Source organism: Microtus pennsylvanicus, chromosome 17 (assembly GCF_037038515.1).
Source record: "Microtus pennsylvanicus isolate mMicPen1 chromosome 17, mMicPen1.hap1, whole genome shotgun sequence".
NCBI lineage: Eukaryota > Metazoa > Chordata > Mammalia > Rodentia > Cricetidae > Microtus > Microtus pennsylvanicus.
The window spans coordinates 28,978,800-28,991,523 of NC_134595.1; the positions used below are offsets into that span (position 1 = coordinate 28,978,800).

At 40.6% G+C, this 12,724-nt stretch overlaps 1 protein-coding gene across 2 annotated transcripts in view; it reads right to left on the bottom strand.

The window, feature by feature from the left end:
- The window catches only part of Asb1 (ankyrin repeat and SOCS box containing 1), a 28,909-nt gene that overhangs the window by 8,046 nt on the left and 8,139 nt on the right, over window positions 1-12,724 (bottom strand). The gene's annotated exons all lie outside the window — the stretch shown is intronic.

A 12,724-nucleotide genomic window follows, 5' to 3' on the forward strand; every position in this document is an offset into this window, starting at 1 on the left:
TCATGCACATTCCAAAGGGAAGTATTTCAGATTTTGCAAAATAAAATAATTCAAGACTATACAATTTCAGAAGTAAGAGAAAAAAACTTTCAAATTCATTATAAAACTAATACAATAACCCAACTCAATTTTAAAATCTACAATAAGCAAAATATTATAATAACAAAGAAAATCCAAATACATATTTAGAAAGCAGTATACCAAAAACTCATGGGATTACCCTAAAAATTAAAAATTAACTCCAATATTAGAAATTCCATTAACAGAATATATTATATTAATGGATCTCAAGGAAAAATACTAATTAACACTAATAATGCAAGAAGGCAAAAGCCAAGAGTTATACATGTTTTAAAAGCTTTGGATGTTCACCTTCCTAGATATGGACGGAGGGGGGAGGACCTAGGACTTACCACAGGACAGGGAACCCTGACTGCTCTTTGGACTGGAGAGGGAGGGGGAGAGGAGTGCGGGGAAGGGGAAGGGGGTGGGAAGAGGGGGAGAAGAGTGGGAGGAGGGGGAGGGAAATGGGAGGCTGGGAGGAGGTGGAAATTTGTTTTTTTCTTTCTTTATTGTCTTTTTATCAATAAAAAAAAATATCCTATGAAACAGAAAGTGATAGCCATTTCCTTAAAGTGATAAAATACATTTTCTGAAGCCAGAAATCATCATCTTATTTCACAGGAAGTACCAGAGTACCCCTTGCTACAGGGAAGCACAGCACAGACCCTCCACATGGTGCCCTCTGTGACACTGATGCTGAAAGCACGAGGAGTGTAACTCGCAAAGGCGATCAGATAAACAAGGCTGGAAAGGAAGAAATGAACCATTCTCTATGCTCAGAGGAAAGGATTACAAAATCTAAAAAGGTGTACAAGAAATGAATAAACAACAAGCAATAAGATAATTCACTAACATAACAGACTAAAATGACAGCCTTCATATATACATACATACATATATATATATATACATATATATACACACAAACAAAAGCCCAGCTTAAAGATTAAGTAGAAAAGCAGTAGCCATTATGACAACAAAATAATTTTTAAATGATCTATATAAACATAAACATAATAAATCAGAGTTGTAAGAACAGACCTAAGAAATAGACACATCAAACACTAGAAGAGGCTCAGAATCTCACAAATTTTCCTTAAGTTGATTTTATGAATCAACTTAACTACTGAACTACTGAAGCTAATTACAAATAAATAGTATCCCTGGAACTAATACACTGGTTCTAAAGCTCACTGGAAGATGAAACAAGATCAAAAGCAAAGCAACCATGCAGAAGAGATAGCACCACCATAAGAAGGGCTTAGTATAAAGATCTATAAAACTATAACACAAGCATGTGGATGAGCCAGAAGACCCATGTAAACTCATACAACATCTTACAACAGACCCAACTGCAAGCATAAATTAAGTATATACAGTAAATAACTATCTTAAGAGGGAAGAGTAGTCTTGAACTTTTTAAAAATGTTTTTAATGATTTATTTTTATTTTATGTACATTACTGTTTTGCCTACATGTATATGTTAGACCCCCTGGAACTGGAGCTACAGATAGTTGTGAGCTTTCATTTGAGTGCGGTGAAATGAACCCAGGTCCTCTGGAAGTGCTCATAATCACTGAACCATCTCTCCAGCCCTTGGTGTGGGAGAATTGTCTGTATTCTGCCAATCATGTTTTAAATAAACATTGATTGGCCAGGCAGGAAGTATAGGCGGGTCAACCAGACAGGAAGTAGAGGCAGGGCAATGGAGGAAGCCCATTCCTCCCAGTCCTGTCCAGACCACTGAAGAAGCAGGATGTGACCTGCCCTTATGAAAAAGGTACCAAGCCATGTGGCTAACATAGATAAGAATAATGGGTTAACATAAGTTATAAGAGGTAGTACGAAGCCTGAGCTAATGGGCCAATCAGTACATTACTGATTGTGATTTTCTTTGGGACCTTGCCGGCTGTGGGAACTGGGCAGGACAGAAACCCCAACAAGTAGGCCCACATGTTACAAGACCTGGTCTTAAACTTTTTGATACTTTTTTTCCCAGGACAATTGGAAATCCATATGGGAAAAGAGAGAGTTAAGTCCATTAATCACAGTGCACAACAAGATAAATTCCAAACAGACCAGAATTTACAAATAAAGGGGGCTGGAGAGATGGCTCAGTGGTTAAGAGTACTGACTGTTCTTCCAGAGGACCTGAGTTCAATTCCCAGCAACCACATGGTGGCTCACAACCATTTGTAATGAGATCAGGTGCCCTCTTCTGGCCTGCAGGCATACATGGAGGCAGAATGTTGTATACATAATAAATAAATAAATTCTTAAAAGAAATTTATTTTAAAAAAAGAATTTACAAATAAACTATAAAACCATATAGAAACTGGAAAGATTATTTAGGCCAAACTTACCACCTGGGGCTGGTGAAATGGCTCAGTGGGTAAAGAACCTTGTCAAGACTGAGGGCCTGAGTTCAACCCCTGGTACCAAGACACTGGACAGAGAGAACCAACTTCTGTGAGTTGTCCTCTGACCACCACACCCATGCATGCCCCATGCCATGGAAGTGCACATACGCACACATACACACACACACAAGATAAACAAAATTTTGTTAGACTGAAAAGTACCCTAAGGTTCTACTTTGTGTCTGCAGGGTGGAAAAGTCCAGTGTTTACTGACTGTGCTTTAATAGAAACAGAACTATCACTCTTTGGAACAATCCCTGAGGAGACACATTTGGTACTTCTATCAAAATTACACACACACTTATTACCCTTGAACCCATCCGCCACACTTCTTGGGACCTGTTCCCAAGACACATTTGCAAAACTAAGATGATGTGTGCACAATGCAATTCATTAGAGCACTATGAACTGTTCCTAACAGCTGAGCCAGGAAACTACCAACAGGGACTGGCTGGTTTATCCCTCAGAAGCAGAACAGGGAAGCTATGAAGGGAAGGAGGAATGTTGCTCGATACAGCTCTGGAATGTCTTCCAGAGCACATGGATGTGTGAGAAAGGTGAGATAAGAAAAGTGTGCAGTTTATACTGATCTTACAGGTTTTCATGTGCAAATATAGAATACTCAGCCACACACATACATTTACTCATTTGTAAAAGTGAAGGACAAATCATAGACCTTTGTAAATGTTTACCTAGAGGGAAAGGAGAGATCAGGACAATGAGACAAGGTTAGAAGTTAGACCTTTTCCAATATCCCTTGTTGTGTAGATTACAGTTGGAACCATGCAAACACTTTACATGGTGAAGCAACCACTAAAATGTGAGAACAAAAAGGAACCAACAAACCCAAGTACATCCATAACTGGTCAATCACGTTATGCTCCCCAATATGATGAGTCTTCTTTTCAGACAGTCTAGACAGGATTATGTAGTAATAAGAGCAGCGGGGCTGCATCCCCAGCACCCCGGCCACTCTTATTACTACAAATGGCACCCAGACGTGTGGACAACTGTATCCACTGAAAGCCTGAGAAAGGTTGGGAAAGAGTAAAGCATGTTTTTTTGATAGCAGCTATTTCTTGGGTCTGCTCTGCTTGCTAGAGGCAAGCAAGCGCTCTCATCTAAGAGAGGCTTTCCTGACTCAGTTTTAGCTGCAAAACCCTGCAGCTCATGAAGAGGTCCTGCCACGAAACACTTAAAAGGTGTTGATGAAAAGCTGAATGCATGCTTTTCGGTTTTCAGCCGTAGCACGAAAAAAGCTGCGCCATTTAAAAATGACAGCTTTTTGGGCTGTCCTGCCAGGGCAAACTCTGACTCTTTTATTCAGGCGGTTCGTGTGGTTTGCTAGCACAGGCTGCTGAAGCTCGCTTGCTGGCAGGGACATTGAAACACTGTAGACTTGTGGCACTGAACGCGGCTCTGGCCGGTACCTCAGCCACAAGGTTGGAATGGCAGAAAGCTAAGGAATGGGCTACATCTAGCCGGCAAAGCCACGGCTTTAGTCCTACTGATATTACTTGGTACAGTAAAGACTCATGTGGTCAGAAAAACAGAGATACAGTAAAGAGAGCGTCAAAGACAAAGAAAAATTTTAAATGATTTACAATGTTAAAATATATGCAGACTAAAAGTTAAAATTCTTAAAGTAAAAAACAAAAATAAGGAAGAAAGAGAGTAGTTGGGTGTGATAGTACACACCTTTAATCCCAACACTTGGGAGGCAGAGGGAGATTGATCTCTGTGACTTCAAGGTGTGGTAGCACACGCCTTTAATCCCAATGCCTGGAAGGCAGAGATGAGTGGATCTCTGAGAGTTCAAGGACAGCCTGGTCTACAGAGTTATTCCAGGTCAAAGATACAGAGAACCTGTCTCAAAAAGCAAAAAGTTAAAAGTAAAAATAAAGGAAATAGAGGTTAAAACAAAGCTGTACAAAGATGGAAAATAAACAGAGAATTTTGATACTGTATGCTATTATGCTCTCTTTGAATTGTTTGAATGCTGAGGAAGGAACAACAGATGCCAAAAGATATTTATTTATAAATGCTGCTGAACTAATCCAACATAGATATTTTGAAAATGCCTTGAATTTGAAATTTGGATCTAAGAACTTGATGCTTTGGAAAGGAGTTTCTTATTTTGTTTTCACAGAGGATGAGACCCTGTTCATTTCTTCTATTCTGATATGGTATGATGGACCACGTCCTCCTGAAGGGTTGCTGTGAACATCTTCAGAAAATTGCTTCGCTCAACTGCCAACTGAGATGAAACTAGCACACAGGTTATACCATGAAAGACCTAATTAGCGATGCCCCCATTTAGCAGGAAGCAGTTTGGAGAGAAAAAACTGCGCCCATATTCCCAAATATGGTTTATAAACGTTCTTTAACATTTAAAGGGGGATATGATATAGATATGAATAATTTGTATTAGTATAGATTTTGCTTTATTGATAGAGATTTAAGGTCAATTTTATTATATGTATATATATTTCTGATATTGATTAAGGTATTGTGATTGTGTAGTACATTTAAAAATGTATATAGGTTGTTAATAGATAATAATAATAGTCAAGTTTGTAGTCATGTTAGTTAGATTTTCTAGATATATAGATACATATTTCAGTTAGATCGGCATTCTTCATATCTTTCAAAGACTACGGAATATGCTATTAAATGTTTTAATAACTTAGGACTTTTCATGACAATGAGACACTCTGCTCCTTGCAGCACCAATCTACTTCAAGAAGAAGATAGGCATCGAAGAGGATCCTTATGGAGTTTGATAGCCATTTGGGCAAGAAACTGCTCTTGCCTGGACCATTGCATAAACTGGAAACAGAGAACCCGCAGAGAGAGGACTACTGAACTTGCCTAAAGGCTGAAGATTGATGCCCCAATGGTACAGAGGAACTTTGGGTGACTGTCCAGGCAGCGAGATGTCTCTGTGAATTCTAGAGTTTTGTAAGTTGCTTACTTCTCATTTACTTAGGTCTTTGATGGAATTGAAAAATAGATAGTTATAGTTTTCCATTGTTATGATAAAAGATAAGGTAGATATAAATATTGTAACTGTAATTCTTGCTTAAGAACTATTTTGTTATATGTAATTTTGCTATGTTAAAGTTAAAGCTTTTCCTTTTTGTTTAAACAGAAAAAGAGGAAATGATGGAGGAAGGTCATTGGTTAAAAAATAAAGAAACTGCTTGGCTGGCCCTCATAGGTTAAAACATAGGTGGGAGGAGTAAACAGAACAGAATGCCGGGAGGAAGAGGAAGTGAGCTCAGACTCAACAGCTCTCCTCTTGGGGGCAGACGCCTCAGAGAGACACCATGCTCCCCACTCCCGGGAAGATGCACGCGATGAAGCTCCGACCCAGGATGGACATAGGCTAGCATCTTCCCGGTAAGATCGGTGTTACATAGATGATTAGAAATGGGCTAAATTAATATGTGAGAATTAGCCTAGAAGAGGCTAGATAGAAATGGGCCAAGCAGTGTTTAAATGAATACAATTTGTGTGTTGTTATTTCGGGGCATGAGCTAGCCAGGAGGCCGGAGTGCTGGGGATGCAGCCCCGCCGCTCTAATTACTACAGGATTAGTGGAGATAATCCCAGCATCAGATTCAACTGCAAGGACCTGAGGACCTACACAGGAAGCATAGCTTCCCAGCAGGGTAGCATCATGCAGCCCTGCCCAGAAGGTAGGTGCACAGCAATAAGAAAGCGATTTCCTAGAGCTGATGTTATGAAGATCTCTCACTAGGTATAGGTGCTGAAGGACCCACAGATAGTCTTTTTTGCCTGCCCTTGGCATGCTCCACAAACCCCCAAATATACGGCATTTACAGTTGCCTGAGGGCAAGTGCAAACTACCTATCTCTTTTACTCTAACCAGGGGTCAGCCAGCTGCAACAGGGAGGGTAGCCTGGCTCAGGGGGCAGAGTCCTAACAAGGCAAGCAAGGTACCTGCTAAGGACAGGAGCTTGGCATAAGGCAGTGGAGCCCAAATGGGGCAAGAAGAAGTGAGGGGAGGCAGGAGGCAGGAGGCAGGAAGAGATGCAGATTAACTACAGACAGCGTATGATGGGAACTGGAAGTAATATGCAAACACACCCTCAGCTCCAGGTAAGGAACAGCAATGCTTCCAGAGTAGAACACACTCCTAAAAGTACTTCATTTCAGGTCTTGGTTTCTTTTTTGAGACAGAAAAAAGAAACACACAGTTTGTTGTACAAACTGGTGGCAATCTTTCAAATATCTATATAACAGACGTCGGCTTCTCTGCCCAGCTTAGATCTTTGTTTCTGCACAGATTCTTCACTGAAAGTAGACTGGGCTCTGTAGGACTTACTCCAGGACTGACTCAAGAAAGTCTACAATGAGCTTAGACTATCCTGTTATGTGAGAAAGTAAGGATGTGTTCACCAAGCAGTAGGGACACGTCAAAAGCACACAAAGCTGGCCTAAGCCACTAGTAACATTAATGTGATCATCAAAGTAAGTAACAATGATGTAGTGTAAGTCCACTGGACAAGAAACCATAAGTCTACACTAAATGAAACGCACGGCATATATATATATATATGGTTGCAAAATGACTCCCCACAAAATACTAGTTACAAAGGGAAGAGCAGCTTTACAATGAAAAACCTGGCAGACACCACTATCATCTAAGAATCAAAATGAAAGGCAGGAGAAACAGGATCAATGACAGCAGGACTTACTTCTGCAAGATTCCTGCCCAATAGGATCCTCTACAGTGGCAAACCAGTCACCTATCTGTCACCTCAGTCACCTGTCTACTTAAGCCCTCTCTGGCGTGTCTCACAAACTGTGTCATGCCCTGAGTATTTCACTTGAAACAGGAAATGACAATACACAGGGACTCACTTGTGGGGACTGATACTCGGGGTCCAGGAAGATGGGATAATACCATTTTCCCTGCCTGGATGACAGACAGCCAACAGTCTCAGCCAGCAGTCCTGCTTCACAATCTCTCTTTGCCACTTCAGGTGTCTAAAGGAACTGGAATCAAAAGTGCTTCTTTGGGGCAGCCCAGGCCTGGGGACACACAAGGCAAATATTCTTTATTGACTCCTTTACAAATAAAGCCTTACTTGTGCTCTGAGACTCTCTAGGAGTGAGAGGAGAATACAAGCAGAAAACTGTTCACTTCACTCACATCACTTTTCAACTAGCAAAAGGAAATCTATGTCTCACACAGTTCTTCCTTCCTTATTAGGGACATGTCTTCCAGATTGTTTACAATCTTTGGGTGACAACCAAGAAAGAGAATTACAGGCCTATATCACTCATGAACATTAATGCAAAAATTCTCAATAAAATACTGGCAGACCGAATCCAAGAACACATTAGAAAAATTATCCATTATGATCAAGTAGGCTTCATCCCAGAGATGCAGGGCTGGTTCAACATACTCAAATCTATCAATGTAATCCACCATATAAATAAACTGAAAGAAAAAAACCATATGATCATTTCATTAGATGCTGAAAAAGCATTCGACAAAATTCAACACCCCTTTATGATAAAGGTCTTGGAGAGGTTAGGGATACAAGGGTCATACCCTAAATATAATAAAAGCTATCTACAGCAAGCCGACAGCTAACATTAAATTAAACGGAGAAAAACTCAAAGCCATCCCACTAAAATCAGGAACACGACAAGGCTGTCCACTCTCTCCATACCTCTTCAATATAGTGCTTGAAGTTCTAACAATAGCAATAAGACAACATAAAGGGATTAAGGGGATTTGTATTGGAAAGGAAGAAGTTAAGCTTTCGTTATTTGCAGATGATATGATAGTATACATAAGGGACCCCAAAAACTCTACCAAAGAACTCTTACAGCTGAAAAACACCTTTAGTAATGTGGCAGGATACAAGATCAACTCCAAAAAATCAGTTGCCTTCCTATATACTAAGGATAAGGAAGCAGAGAGGGAAATCAGAGAAGCATCACCTTTCACGATAGCCACAAATAGCATAAAATATCTTGGGGTAACTCTGACCAAGGAAGTGAAAGATCTATTTGACAAGAACTTTAAGTCTTTGAAGAAAGAAATTGAAGAGGACACCAGAAAATGGAAGGATCTCCCTTGCTCTTGGATTGGGAGGATCAACATAGTAAAAATGGCAATTCTACCAAAAGCAATCTATAGATTCAATGCAATCCCCAGCAAAATCCCATCAAAATTCTTCACAGACCTGGAGAAGACAGTAATCAACTTTATATGGAAAAACAAAAAACCTAAGATAGCCAAAACAATCTTATACAACAAAGGATCATCTGGAGGCATTACCATCCCTGACTTCAAACTCTATTACAGAGCTACAGTATTGAAAACAGTTTGGTATTGGCATAAAAACAGAGAAGTCGACCAATGGAATCGAATAGAAGACCCGGACTTTAACCCACAAACCTATGAACACCTGATTTTCGATAAAGGAGCTAAAAGTATACAATGGAAAAAAGAGAGCATCTTCAACAAATTGTGCTGGCATAACTAGATGTCAATCTGTAGAAGAATGAAAACAGATCCATATCTATCACCATGCACAAAACTCAAGTCCAAATGGATTGAAGACCTCAATATCAGTCCGAACACACTGAACCTGATAGAAGAGAAAGTGGGAAGTACTCTACAGCACATGGGCACAGGAGACCACTTCCTACGTATAACCCCAGCAGCACAGACATTATGGACAACATTGAATAAATGGGACCTCCTGAAACTGAGAAGCTTCTGTAAAGCAAAGGACACTGTCACTAAGACACAAAGGCAACCCACTGACTGGGAGAAGATCTTCACCAACCCCGCAACTGACAAAGGTCTGATCTCCAAAATATATAAAGAACTCAAGAAACTAGACTGTAAAATGCTGATCAACCCAATTATAAAATGGGGCACTGAGCTGAACAGAGAATTCTCAACAGAAGAAGTTCAAATGGCCAAAAGACACTTAAGGTCATGCTCAACTTCCTTAGCGATCAGGGAAATGCAAATCAAGACAACTTTAAGATACCATCTTACACCTGTCAGAATGGCTAAAATCAGAAACACCAATGATAGCCTTTGCTGGAGAGGTTGTGGAGAAAGGGGTACACTCATCCATTGCTGGTGGGATTGCAAACTTGTGTAACCACTTTGGAAAGCAGTGTGGCGGTTTCTCAGGAAATTCGGGATCAACCTACCCCTGGACCCAGCAATACCAACTCTTGGGAATATACCCAAGAGAGGCCCTATCATACAACAAAAGTATATGCTCAACTATGTTCATAGCAGCATTGTTTGTAATAGCCAGAACCTGGAAACAACCTAGATGCCCTTCAATGGAAGAATGGATGAAGAAAGTATGGAATATATACATATTAGAGTACTACTCAGCAGTAAAAAACAAGGACTTCTTGAATTTTGCATGCAAATGGATGGAAATAGAAAACACTATCCTGAGTGAGGTAAGCCAGACCCAAAAAGAGGAACATGGGATGTACTCACTCATAATTGGTTTCTAGCCATAAATAAAGGACAATGAACCTCTAATTTGTGATCCTAGAGAAGCTAAATAAGAAGGTGAACCCAAAGAAAAACATATAGTCATCCTCCTGGATATTAACCTTCATCAGGCAATGAAAGGAGACAGAGTCAGAGACCCACATTGGAGCACCGGACTGAAATCCCAAGGTCCAAATTAGGAGCAGAAGGAGAAAGAGCACAAGCAAGGAACTCAGGACCACCAGGGGTGCACCCACACACTGAGACAATGGGGATGTTCTATCGGGAACTCACCAAGGCCAGCTGGCCTGGATCTGAAAAAGCATAGGATAAAACTGGACTCGCTGAACATAGAGGACATTGAGGACTACTGAGAACTCAAGAACAATGGCACTGGTTTTTGATCCTACTGCACATACTGGCTTTGTGGGAGCCTAGGCAGTTTGGATGCTCACCTAACTAGACCTGGATGGAGGTGGGTGGTCCTTGGACTTCCCACAGGGCAGGGAACCCTGATTGCTCTTCGGGCTGATGAGGGAGGGGGACTTGATTGGGGGAGGGGGAGGGAAATGGGAGGTGGTGGTGGGGAGGAAGCAGAAATCTTTAATAAATTAATTAATTAAAAAACAATCTTGGGTGACAGTGTAACAATCCGGTACCTATTGAGCAATAGGAAAGACAGTTTTTGAAACTCATAAAAATATACTGAATAGGATACAGTTCATTTTAATCCTAAATATTTTCTAAATTTCTCTATTGCTTTTATTATCTCTACACACCCAAACAGCTGAACAAGTCAATATAACCTTGAACACACAGAAACATCATTTCTTACCTTCTATCCTAAAATATCAGCAATGCAGAGCAAGGGAGTTTACCAACAAACAAAGGAAGTACCTTACAGAGAGCCAGAAAATGGCAATAATGAAAGATGAAAGGCATGCCTACAGGAAAAGTGATACAGACAGGCCGGCAAGTTTGGGTTTTATTTTGATGATATTACCCATTTAGTAACTTACCAGTACCAATTCCATTTTTGTCTTTGTTATTTTTGGCTGTTTGTTTGTTTGCTTGCTTGCTTGCTTGCTTATTTTTAGACAAGGTTTCATCATGTACCCGACTGGCCTAGAATTTGCTATGTAGACCAGGCTGGCCTCAAACTCATAGAGCTCTACCTGCCTCTACCTCCCCAGTGCTGATATTAAAAGTATTCATCACTACACCCAGCAAGCTTCCATTTTCTAAAAGTCAATCATCATAAAGTTTAGAATATAGGGAAATTTTAAATAAAATAATATGTTAATATGCTTGCTTGCCAGAGTAGTGTCCTGTGCTCCACAGAGGAAACAGGATATATCATCTGAAATGTCCACAGGGATTTCTGAACTAAAATGGAATTTCATTAACTGATCCTACTCAAAAACATTTCCACGGGGGCAAATGAATGGCTCAGTGTGCAAAGGATCTTCCTGCCAAGCCTGATGATTTGAGTTCCATCCCTGGAACCCATATAGTGGAAAGAGAAAACCAGCTCCCACAAGTTATCCCCTGACCTCCACAGGCATACTGTGGAATGTGCATGAACATTCGTATGTACACACACAAACACACAAATATAAAAAATTCAAAAATATAGCCAGGCAGTGGTGGTGCACACCTTTAATCCAGAGGCAGGCAGATCTTTGTGAGTTTGAGGCCAGTCTAGTCTACAGAGTGAGTTCCAGGACAGCCAAGGCTGTTATAAAGAGAAATCCTGTCTCAAAAAGCAAAAAACAAAACAAAAAAATTAAAAAAACATTTCCACATTAATGCCTTAAATTCTCTAAGATGCAAAAGCATGAATTCAAGGTAGTTTATATAGCCATGCTAGAAATGCCTAAATGAGTTTCTTTGAAGCCCAAACTTTATCACCCTCTAATTTAAAACGTCCTCGATCATTTATCTTTAATCTGTAGCTGATTAGTATATAAGCCTTTTGGAAGAATATATTTCCAGAACCTAGCTGAGAAACCACTGCTGGCACTCTTCTACAAGGGAACTTTTACCTGCTTCTTTTCTTTTTTTTGGGGGGGGGGAGGACTGTATTTATTTATATAAGTTTTATATTTGATGCTAAAGGCTCTTAAACTAAATCTTCAATCCAAATTTTAAGACTTGAATTAACAGTGATAAATTGTAAAATCCTAATCATAGAAAAAACTTCCAACTCATTTTTTTTAAATCAATCTTATTTTACATACCAATCCCAGTTCCCTCTCCCTCCCATCCTTCAACTCCCCTACCTTCTCCCCATCCCACCCCCCCATCCACTCCTCAGAGAGGGTGAGGCCTCCCATGGACAGTCAACAAAGTCTGTCACCTGTCAGATCACCAGAGGCAGGACCAAGGCCCTCCCCCTGTATCTAGGCTGAGCAAGGTATCCCTCCATAGGGAATGGGCTCCAAAGAGCCAGTTTATGCATTAGGGATAAATCCCGTTCTATTGTTAGTGGCCCCATAAACTGCCCAAGCCACACAACTGTCACCCACATTCAGAGGCCCTAGTCTGTCTTATGCTGGTTTCCCACCTGTCAGTCTGGAGTCAGTGAGCTCACACTTGCTTGGGTCAGCTGCTCCCGTGGGTTTCCCCATCACAGTCTGAGTCCCTTTGTTCATAATACCGCTCCTCCCTGTTTATGACTGGATTCCAGGTGTTTGGCCGAGTGCTTAGCTGTGGATCTCTGCA